Source organism: Phacochoerus africanus, chromosome 8 (genome assembly GCF_016906955.1).
Source record: "Phacochoerus africanus isolate WHEZ1 chromosome 8, ROS_Pafr_v1, whole genome shotgun sequence".
Taxonomy (NCBI): domain Eukaryota; kingdom Metazoa; phylum Chordata; class Mammalia; order Artiodactyla; family Suidae; genus Phacochoerus; species Phacochoerus africanus.
This window is the reverse complement of record NC_062551.1, coordinates 124684839-124697732: the sequence shown is the minus strand read 5'-3', so window position 1 is coordinate 124697732 and position 12894 is coordinate 124684839.

The window sequence follows — 12894 nt, the reverse complement described above, 5'->3', positions numbered from 1 at the left end:
GAAAGCAAACATAAATCAATTCCTGTGGCTAAAAAATGTCCCCATGCTAGAGATGAGTGGTTCTCATACTTGAGTTTACCACCTAGAAGGTTTGTTAAATCACAGTTTTCTGGGCTCAACCCACAGAGTTCTTAACTCCCTGGGTCTGTATTTGGGGCTGAGAATGTGGATTTCTTACAGGTTCCCAAGTGATGCTGATTCTGCTTAGGATATCTCATTCTGAGGACCAATGCTGTAGTTTATGTTTGTCACAAAAAAAAAAAAAAATACTAAATTTATGCTTGAAAAGTTTTGCTATTATAATAACTAAAATTTCTTCAAGGTTTAAGTGGAGTACTAGTAGTCATGACTAAATCTCTTCCTTCAGGACATTCACCTATTATGCTGGTGATCACAGAGGCTATGGCAGCTTTGAAGCCACAACGGAGTTTCTTGACCAACAGCCTGATTACTACATAAGTAAAAGACACTTGTGGTGGAATTTCATGCCTAAAATGTCTTTCTGAAGACCTTCCACTTTTATTTTAAGGGTAGTAATCTCTTTTTTTATATGTTATAGGTACTCTGTTTCCCTTTATCTCCCTAAATGAACAAATTATTATCTCTCAAACAAGATTTAAAGGAGTTCGTGTAAAAAATGCAATATTTCCTGTTTTCTTGTAGGTGGTTTAGATACTACGAATGCAACCAGATGATTACAAATCACAAACTATGTGATCTGCCTGATGGAGCTACAAAGGAACCTTGAGAAGGACATGAATTCTAAAGTAAGAGATAAGGTGAAACATAGTAGTCAGATGGGGAGTGAGTGCATTATATTAACACAGCTCTTCTTTTCAGGATAGTACCCCGAAAGAGGTGGATTATAGAAATTATAGTGGAAATATTTTCAAAGTCCAAACACATTTCTAAAGAATATAAAAAATCAACTTCTATTTGATACTTAACAAGTGCTGTACAACCCAGTCTATCTCAGACTATGCTTTGTATCTAAAAAAGCCCAGCTACAAATTAGCACACATTTGCCTTTATTAGGCCCAGGGGTAGTTAGGTCAAACTAGAATGCATGGTCTTTTACTTGCATGAATACTTTTAAGAAGCAAGACAAAGTGAAATTTTAAAAATAGACCTTCAAAGCCTAAATAGGAAAGCAAACAGAAAGCCCATTTGATTTGGTCACTTCTCTATCTTTAGGATCATGCTATTGATCCATGCACATAGATTAACACCAATGCTCTACCACGTATTGTCTGGGGTAATCTTGTATTTGCTTGCAAGACACTCTGCCTGGTTTCTTGGATAACGATACCCAGGAAATGAGGGAGGCTATGGCAAAGCCCTGGATAAAGAGAGACACTGCTCTTTGTTTTTCATACTACCCTGTCCTCTCAGCTATTCTTCCCTCTGACTTTCAATTCTGTGTTTGCCAAAGAAAAGAATTAATAGAGTGGAAGTTTTAGATCTGAGGCAGGTTTCATTGGCATCGATGTTTTTTTCCAACCAATTCTCAGCTAAGTGGCAGGTCACCAGGAGGCTGTCTATATGCTAAGTTGCTCTTTTGCTGAAGGCTTTTCTGAGAGGGGAATTATTATTTGCCAACTGATGAAAAGCAAGCTTTAGAAACCCTTTAAACTTGTTTATTCCCATGAAGGGACTGAACAACAATTTTAAATGACCAGAAAACTAAATCATGCTCTGAGTGTATTCAGCAAGTGTTCTTCGTTGTGTGCTCTGATCTTCAGCCTATTTTCAGCCTCCTTCTTTGTGTGTCTGTAGAATGGGCATCACTTCACAATGTGCTTAGGAGGAGGATGCATTACTATTGTAACTACACTTTATGAACCTCTAACATGTTATTATAGTTGTGCAAATCTACCTGAAATGTAGCTAGGCATTCTCATTGGCCACCTCCCCAGTAGTCTATGAACTACTTCCAATGCTTATATGAATAGTTAGATGAGCAAATAAACACAAGTATGTCTATACTGCAAATGCAATTTGAACATCTACATAAAACCATAAGTGAGAGATTTCTTTTGCCCAACTCCTCACGAGGCAGAATTCCACATTTTTCAATAATTTAGGGCAAGTTTCCAATTCTTGTCACTGTACAACACTCAACATCTCTAGATTCCTCTGTTCCCCACACCTTGTAAGCTCATACCTTCATTTTTCCAGCAGACTAGCTCACTTAAGGTTGTAAATGAAAGAAAAATCAAATTAAATTGTTTTAAATGTAAGGATATTTGTTGATTGGCTTATGTATATGCAAACTCCAAAATCCTGGAAAGCCTCAGAGAGAATTGATAAAAATTATCAATTATACTATAATAAAATCCTTTACTTTCTTAAAAAAAAAAAAGGTCCCAACTCTTTTCTTCCCCACCTATTTGAAAACATTTTTAAAATTTTACTCAAGATTCACATTTTTTAAAATTATTTAATGGAAAGGAATATTTTTAATACTTATTTTTATTTGGCCTGTCTATATGTATTTTTCTGAAATATAAACACTATTTGTATGGATAAATATTATATATAAATATATGAATACATGTATATCAGTTAATATATAGGTGCATGTGTGTATATATATATATATAGGTGACACACGTTCTTAGGTATTATATACATATTATGTAGAACACATTGTATGTATACGTTTGCACACTTATTCTGAAATAATTAGAACATTGTGCTGAATCAGTTTCATTTCTTGGTGGGACATTTCAAACTAAAGTGCAGCCAGATAAATAGCAGGGTTAATTCAGAAAGCTTGAGATTTGGAGATATCTAAAAATTTGTGAACTCACCATCAGTCAGGGACATCTGTTAGGCTCACAGAATAAGATATTAAGAATCCATATATGGGATTCCTGTTGTGGCTGAGCATTTAATGCACCAGACTAGCATTATGAGGGTGCAGGTTCAATCCCCAGCCTCACTCAGTGGGTTAAGGATCCAGCATTCCTGTGAGCTATGGCGTAGGTCACAGCGGTGATTCAGATCCCATGTTGCTGTGGCTGTGGTTTAGGCCAATGGCTACAGCTCTGATTGGACCCCTCGCCTGAGAACCTCCATATGCCATGAGTGCGTCCCTAAAAAGATAAAAAGACCAAAAAATAATAATAATCCATATCTGGAGGTAATAATAAATTAAATTCATGTGAGAACATTTTGCCACCCAAGTGAAGCCCTGAGTTAGAGGCTGACCCTCCATGCTTATCATTCTTGCTTCCTCTCCTCTTCTGCGTCTTTCTAGATGCTGCCAAAGCCTCCTAACCTGTCTCTATCTTAAAATTTCAGTTATTCTCATAATGACTAACTATCCAGTTACCTTGGTTATGTTTACAACTCATCATGTTACAACTCAGTGTAAGAAGCTGTGCCTGTTTCTCGGTATGTCAAAGACACCTTAATATATCCCATGGTGATGCTTTCAAACTGAGTCCATATTTTCAAGCTAATCTACCTCATTCTGTTGTATGAATTCCCCCTTCAGACCACACTGAAAATTTTCTTTTTCACAGAAAATGCCTTTCTGTGAAAGGCTTTCATATCTCCCTTATGGGTCACCTGTTTTTAAAAGGAACATTCTGCCATGTTTTCTCCTTTCCCAGTTTAGGTGACTTAATGGATTTCTTGATTTTTTTGCATTTTTAATAGCTAGTTGGACATTTGTTCATTCAGTCCATGTGTATTGTACTCTAGCCTAGAGTTAGAGTAGTAGAAAAGGCAAATCCCATGTCCCAATGTAGTTTACTTTCTAGCAAACAAAGTGGTTAAACAAAGTAATAGGAGACCAGTTGATCGATTGATTGGAGTATAGTTGATTTGCAATGTTGTGTGAATTTCTGCTGTACAGCAAAGTGATTAAGTTATGTATATACATAACATTTATATAGCTGTGCCTGCTACACACGCACACACACACACACACACACACACACACCCTTTTTATTAATATTATTTCCCAATATGGTTTATCATAAGACATTGAATATAGTTCTCTGTTCTATACAGTAGGACTTTTTTGATTATTTACTTAATATAGTAGCTTACATCTACTAACCCCAACTTCCCAATGCATCACTCTTCCAAACCTTCCCCCTTGTCAACCACAAGTTTGTTCAATAGGAGAAAAATTTAAATAGTGATAAATAATGAGGGTGTAGAGTAGCTAGGGTGGGGTTTCCTTTGATTAACTAGTAGAAAGGGACTTTATCAAGGGTAACACATTTAGAGTAAAATCAGACTTAAGAGGAACCAAACCTGCAAAGAGCCAGGAGAAGAACATTTCAGGTGGAAGTGGGGAGGAAGCATGTGCAATGATCCCAAAATATTTGTCCTATGAACAAAGAGAAATCCTAACTGGAGAGTAGAAAACAGTGGTAATAAGTGATTAAGTGAGGTAGAATGGCATTTTCCAGGTCATGGCAGACTTTATTTCTGGTATAGTCTATGGAAGAACATTTTTGTTTCATTCTAATAAAAATAACTAGCCATTGGGTGATTTTAAGTGTATGTGGGTTGGAGAGGGGCAGATATTTAATTGCATGCTTTCAAAATATTACTTTAGCTTTTGTGTTCAACCCATAGAGAACTGATGATGGAGAGAAGAAAGAGAAACAAAATATAGTTAATTTACAATATCATACCAATTTCTGCTATACAGATGAGCGACCCAGTCATACACATTATACCTTCCCTTTCTTATATTATTTTCCATCATGGTCTATGCCAAGAGACTGGATATAGCTCCTTGTGCTATATTGACTTGGAAGTGCTTATAGAGATCCAAAAATAGAAGTCATGTATTCATTGATATGACACATGAGTTTAAAATTCAATCATTTGATCAGGAAATATATTTTTGATGATTCAAAATTGTAGAAACAGTATTTAAATTTACTTAATTCATTAATAATATTTTTATTTAATATAGGTGACCTTATCTAGTAAGACTCTGGATAGAGCAGCAAGTCACAACTTTAGCCTAAGGTATTCTAACATTAAGCAAAGAGGATGTAGAAATGGAGATTGATAAGAAATGAAGAAAAATAATAGAGACATAAGATAAATAGATTGGAAAAAACTTATGGAAAAATGTATTCCAGAAAGAGGGAGTGGCCAGGTGTGTTAAATGTGAATACAAAGTCATCCTGGTGAGAACAGAAGATTACCACTCAGAGATGTCAAGAAATAAGTCATTTGTGACTTTGCTAAGAGCTATTTGTAGAGTAGGGAGATTTAAGTCAAATAATAGTGATTTGAGGGAAAATGGGAAGTGAGAAAATGGAAACTGAATAGAGAAAACACTATTAATGTCACTCTCATAAGAAGCAAAGAAATGAAGTACAGTCTAGGAAAAGAATAAAATAAAAGGGGGATTCTATAAAACATTATATTACAGAATTTTTTATAATTTAGGAAAAAATCCTGTTTTAAGGGAGGATCTGATGATGTCAGAGAGGTAGATGAGGGAAGACTTGTAGTCAATGTTTGGTCTTGAGTACTAGAAAGATGTTGAGAATTCATGACCCATCTGGAAAGATTAGCTTTAGATATAGCCATCAAAATTGAGCAGAGATTTATGTAAAGTGATGGATAGACAGGTCATTTTTCTTTTTTTCTATTTTCTTAATAAAAAACGAGATGATGCCATGACTTGTGAGTGATGGACTGAAGAAGAGGCTTTGACTATTTGAAAAGAAAGTAGAATATACAAAATAATAGTTTTGTACAATAAGAAAGACATTTACCAGGAAGGTGAAGTAAGATTATCTTGACATGTTGATAAATTCAATGTGAAATAAGTCAACAGAGTTATATCATCTTCTATAATAATACTCAACTTTTCAGGGATACGCATAGAGTAGGTGGTTAGTTAGGCTTAAAAAGGATTGGGTTTTTTTCAAGGAGCATTTGCAGGGCAGAGGACTAAAGTGTGAAAGGTATTTACAAGGCAGTGTTTATATTACTGGACCACAAAACCTACATAGGTTAAGAATAAAGATAAAGATGTGATTGGGATGACAGACAGTAGAAAACTTGCAAAGTCAACTGACCATGTCTGAAGGACTATAGTAAAGGATCTGGGGTGAGAGATCCCAGAGATCATCAGAAAGTAAGATAATTGGATTCACTATTTTCAGAGGTTTCAGTGGTGTTAAAGTCAAGGTTGTAGCCATGGAAGTGAATGGCTCATGTGATATGGATGGAAAACTCATTGGAATTGAAGAGGTCAAGGAACTAAGAAACTGGTTTTGCATGGGCTAGTGGATTTGGGGTATCTCTGAGATTTAATGTAAACTATATGAGTTGGCAGCTTAATATTAAATTTTTGGGTGGACATACTTATTGATTCTGGTACATTTATTTTACTCTCTTTCCTTTACTTTTTTTTCTATATTACTGAGCAATAAGTTCTTATAATATGAACCACCTCCTCTTCAAATATGTCTAAAGAAGCCAAGGAAAATACTTAGTGTATGCAAAACAAAGAGCAAAGAAAAAACCCTCAATAATTAAGAATAACCAAGAATGAATGAAAGTACTCTAATCCTTAGACTTTTTGAGATAAAAGGAGTAGGACATGAATTTCAGTGAATATTTTATTTTATGGGTAAAATATTGACACCCATAAGATAAATTACTTGGGATTACCTGGCTTATTAGAGCCAGATACTGAAACCAATGCATTTTCTAAGAGAAAATCTTAAATATGTAGCCAGTACTTAAATTTCAACATTATCAAAAGTAGATAAAGAGGCAGGAATAGAGTTTGAATCCAACTGTCAATATCATTGATGGGATGGAATTCATGTGCAAACTAAGATTCAAATACAACTTTGTCCAAGTGTTTTGGTAACTAACAATTTGGTTATATTTCTGCCTGCCCCCTTTTTTATTTGCAAAGCAAAAATTGCGTTAAAAATCTCATATAATTGCCCTAAGTAGCAGGCTAGGGAATGTAAAAATTAAAGTGTCATTTTCACAGTAGGATATTAAAATCCCTGGCCAGATGTATTTGCTTGTAGAAATGAGAAATAAAATTGGGTACATCAATAAAACATGAGTAAAATTTGAGGGTCAAAGTAAAATAGCTTAAGGTGTCAAGACCTAAGGGATTTCCCCAGTGGAAGGACCACACCAGCAGAGAAAGAAATATAGGAAAAGTTCTCATAAATTCTTCTTTTCCCCCACCCCATGATGCTGGTTGTCTTTGTGACTGCATTAGCCAATTCTTGAGTACATACCTGCATCATAGCATGGTAAAAACTTCAGGTTCACAATTCCATTTCCAAAAGTTACAGCAAGGCCTTGCTCGGCCTTAGTTCTTTCTTCAATTGGAAAGATGTCTACATTAACTTTACTTCTTCCCCTGTGTTATTGAGCTCAAATATCCTCTGTACTCTAGACTTTAAAGGGCTAGTCAATTATCATCAATGAATTTGTTCAGTTTTATTCTATTTTTACGTTCTGAATTTTCTTGGTTAATAGTGATTCAAGTAATTTCTGTCTTTTGAAAAATAAAAAGATAAATAAGATGAGGAGAGATTGCAGAGCAAGTGAAATGGCAGACTCTCTTTTTTTCCTTTTTCTTTTCCTAATAGGTGAATTCTATGAGTTTCTGAGGTGTTGGTGTGCTGTGTGTACACTTGTGAATGTATCCATGTGTGTATGTAAAAGAAGAGGAAGGCATATTAATTTTGTAGTTACCATAACACTGGACTCAAGTTGGCAAAATAAAGCAACCAGGGCAAAACTGTAAAATCAAGAAATGTCATTTCTGGTTAAAAACTAATAATACATTTAATAGAAAATATATATAGCTCTTGGAATCAGACATTTAGGGGGCAAATTCTGGATACACCACTTTTTACTTTCCTATAAAATGGGAACATGTGTGTCTACCCTATAGGTATATGTCTGGCATAGTAAATGCTAACAAAATAAAATAAATGTTGGTTCTTTTCTTCCATTCCCTGGACCCTGGGGTCAACTGTTCTAATCAATCTAATGTTGTTGGTGTATCAATCATGACACTGAAAAAATATAAAAGTACATGATATTAAACCTATCCCTAAAATAATTTTAAATTTTACTGAGAAAGTAAGATGTTCATAGAAATAATAATACAAATAATTACAAATAATAAGTCTTCCCCAAACAATTAGCATTTCAAATACTGCATCTGAGATGGTAAGATTAGTATTTATATTTATGCATATAAAATTTGTGAAAATAGAGGTTAAAATTATACTTACAAATTCTTAGAGTTGGGGGGTGATTGTTTTAGTTTAAACCTCCCATTTTAAAATGAAGATACAGAGATTCAGGAATATGATGTGATTTAAACAAAGTATCAGAGTAGTTGAAGGAAGTAAGTGCAAAAGCAAGATCTATACATGTATTGTCACCATGACATTCAGTGGAAGATTGTGTGTTTCAAGTCTGTTTATTTTTAATTGCTTTAGCATACAAATATCCCTTTGGGCCAAGAAAAGTTACTTTCAAACTTAATTTCATTTATGATGAACTTAAAACTATTTAAACAAAAAAGAGGGAATATTTTCTTTTTGTAGACAAATGTTATTTGACATATACCAATAGCTACAAATGGAATTTCTAAGTAATATATATGTATTTATTTTTATAAGAAAATTTGAGATGTTTTTCCAAAGTGAGAGTAATATTTCATAGCCCCATTGTGAATGGGTCATGTATAACAATATATAGACATTGCAATCTCTATATTCTAAATAATTAGGATATTCTATAATATATAGAATTCTATAATGTTCTCTATATTCTAAGCAGATTTGGTTTAATCAGTCTCTTTCATTTTAACCATCTAGTGATTCATACCTGACAATCTCATTGTTTATAGTTTGTATTTCCTAAAGGAACAGTGTCTTGAGTACTTTTTTAAAAAAAATGTTTTTCTGAGCTCCTGTTTTTGGTTTTGTATGAAAAATGATTCATCGTTAAAGCTACCTAATGAGATATATTAACTACTGTCATTCAGTTTGGCTGGGATATTCCATATATGCAAAGGTTCAAAGACACTATTAGTAGTTTCAAAAGGAACTAACAAATTGATGATTCTCCCAGGAAGGACACATTATTTGATATCAAAGTTTGAGATTATGTGACTTCAGTTAATCAAAACCTCATTGGAAAAGGGATGAAAATAGAATACTATGAAATAGATATCCTAGTTATTAAGATGAATTAGAAGACTTTTTTTGTATTTTTATGATTAGCAAAAGCTAATATTGTGTATGAGTAAGGAAGAAGCCAGATAAGAATGAACCTTCTCTAACTGGCAATTTTGGTCACCGTAGATAGCTGTCATATGAAATATAGGGAAATCTAAGAAGAAACATGTCATGTAACTCATTTTTCCCTAGTGACTTCCACATTTGCAAGTTCTTCCTCTTTCTGTCTTTCCATAGGCCAGATCCCCAAACCTGGCAAAAGCAGAGTTCAATAAAACATATACAGGAAAAATAAGAAGCATTCCTATTCAGACTGGCACATAATAAACATCTGCAACTCATGCTATGTGAAGTGAAATCATCAGAAAATAGTAACAGAAAAGGGTAACAGAAATTCAAATAATTTCATTGCTATCAGTGAAATCTAGGAAAGCTGCAAATACTTAGTCTTTAAAAGTATGCCAGGCAGCTCCCTATCACCCACATACATATATTTTAAAATTTCACCTTTGTTTATAATCAAATGCAATTCAAAATAACATGCAGATATTATCCAGGCATATATTTTAGGGCTCTTTTCAAGGATAGAATTATGGGTTGAATAAGTTTCACCTAATGTAACAGTCCCTTCTTTCTGAAGCCCTCCTATGATACTTAAGTACATTTTAGTACTCATATATCTGGTATCTTATTATCTCTTGTTATTGAATCCCTTGGGTTAATCCTGACACTTTAACTGGATTTCAAGCTTTTAATGACAGAGTTTATATTCTATTTTTCTTGTTATTAAGTATCATTTATGGTGACTAAGTCAGACCTTTAAGATATGGGAAGATCCTGACAAGCTCCTGTATCTCTGAACTGAATAGCATTGTCTGTTTATATACCTTCTTTAATTCACAAGAGAGAGTTAACTGATGTTTTATAGAATTGAAGATCCTTAATGATATAATATAAATAGAAATGTAAATATATTTTAAAAAACTGAATGATAATGCATCTTCTTACTTTATGGATGCCTTGTAGTATGTGAAGGAGTTTCAGTAGAATTTGCCAGAGCAGGAGTTCCCTTTGTAGCTCAGTGGATTAAGGACCCAAAATTGTCTCTGTGAAGATGTGGGTTTGATCCTGATCTCACCCAGTGGGCTAAGCATCTGGCATTGCCGAAGCTGTGCTATAGGTTGCAGATGCTGCTCAGCTGCTTGGATTCTATCCCTGGCCCCAGACCTTCTATATTCAGTGGGTGTGGCCAAACACAACAACAAAAAATTTGATTTGGCAGAGTACTACTTCCCTGGCTCACAGACTCCTTCTCTGAGTTTATATCTTCCTAGTTGTGTGGTTCTTGACATTTATTCTGAATGAATTTTATGCTGTGAAGAGGTCATTATTGTCACAGTTCATAATCTGTCCAAATAGCCATAAATATTATCATCACTTACTGTCTATTTCCTTCCTGAATAAGTAATAATTACACCAGAAGAGAGAGGGTTCCACAATGCCAGTTTTATATCTCTGCTAGGTAGCAATAACAAAATCCTCACCACATCTTTTGATGGCGACCAGAAAATGTGCATAGCCTTTATACTCATCTGGTCTTAGAGCTGGGAAAGATTTTGGAACACTTAATTTTATAGAAGAGAAACGAGTAGCCCAGAAATGGAAAAGAACTTGACAAAGGGCACACAGTCAGTCCTTCAAAATCTCCATGATTGTAACAGCAGTTGTAGAGATTTAGTTGGGTCACCTGGAGCAGTGTTTCATGTAGGGATGATTTTTGACAGGAGATATTTAGCAATGTGTGAAGACAACTTTGTTTTTTCTGGGGTGACATCTAATTTGGAGAAAACCATAATGTGAGAAAATATGTGCACCCCAATGTTCATTGAGGCACTATTTACAATAGCTAAGACATGGAAGCAACCTAAATGTCCATCAATAGAGGAATGGATAAGGAAGATATAGTATAGCACAGTGAACTTTACCTAATATTCTGTGATCTTCTACATGGAAAAAGAATCTGAAAAAAAGATGTATGTGTGACTGAACTGCCAGAAAGAACAAAGTTGAGCTTTATGGCTACATCTAAATTCTACCACTTAAAGGAGTTTCAAGGAACCCCCAAATCTTATCCATAACTCTCTTTTCCTTTAGAAATGATAATCATATAAACTGAGTTCTGGAAAAGCTTTTGGGAATATTGGAGAATTTTGCTATAAACATAAACACTATAAACATGAATAAAATTGAAGGCTTATGTGGAGTCATCACAACTCCTGCCTTATAGATCCCTGGTGACCTAGCAGGTAAAGGTCTGTTGTCACTGCTGAGGCTCAGGTTTGATCCCTAGCCCAGGAAATTTTGAATGTGGTGTGTGCATTAAAAAAATATATATATATCCTTTCTCAGGCCTCCTTCTGACCTGTTCAATTTTCTGGGCCCTTATATACATAAATTCAGACTCAGCATTTCAGTGTTTTTGATTGTTGAGAATATCACTTGTCCCTAAGTAATAATTTTGGGCTCTTAAAAAATTTAACATCTGGCAGTTATAAAACCAAATCATGGGTCTCTTAAGATAGTCAGACATAGGAGTCCAAATTAAATGCATATATTTTTATGTATATATGATATTAATATTACTAAATTCTGTACTACCATTTACATTTGTAATAGGAAGTGAACAATTATCATAAGAATCAAAATCCTCTGTTTTAATAAGCATCGTGAGGTTGATCACCTACAAATTCTGTCCTTTGTCTTTTCATCTTTTTTTCCTATTCCTTTTAATGAGTTAATGTTCTGATTCTCTCCTTATAATTAGTTCTGCCCTTGGTGAAGAATCTATCATAAGATTATACGTTAATCGAAATGTAGTCTGACGTTAAATTTCTTGAGGATATATGTGTTTTGAGTGATGAGTATGAAGCAGATAAGAGATGCACTTTGAAGGATAGTTGGTATTTTGAATGTATATAGCCTTAGTCAACAAGTCCATTTGGGAGAATAATAGGAAAAAGTATTTCATAGATATGGAGATAAGGAATGACTACATTGTGGATTCTAGAAAATCCACAAATTAAGCTTTAATGGTAAGTGGGACAGGCATGACTATGTCCGGATGTTGTAAAGTTGGATGAAGTGAGGGATGACAAGTTCATTTAGTTGAGGGTGAAATCATAGACAGAGAAGACATGTATTAAGATACTTTCTGTCTGTTACCTTACTATATTCTTTGTTTCCCAAATCCCTTTCTTTCCTTTTCTTTCATTTTCATATTTCTTCTCTTAAACGTCCTCAACTTCTACACCTGTAATGTAAAGAAGATACTCAGTGAGGCTTGCTTGGTTGGCTGGTTAAAACTTATTGTTTCACCTCCAACTAAACACTATGCTTCCTAAAAACAGAAGAACAGCTGCATTTACATAAGGTGATCCTGGACAATTCTCAGACATTGTAATTGGATTACCTCTTCAAATTATTGCTGTCATCAGTAAACATGAAACAGGTAGACCAGAATCCAAATTCACGCGTCTGTCCTGGAAGTCAACAGTCAGGGCTAATCCAAGGAGGAGGCAGGGGAAATGGAAATGAGCAAAATCTGACTTTGAACTTTAGATTTCCTCTTCCCATCACTCAGACAAAATTCTGCACATCCTGATTTCCTTAA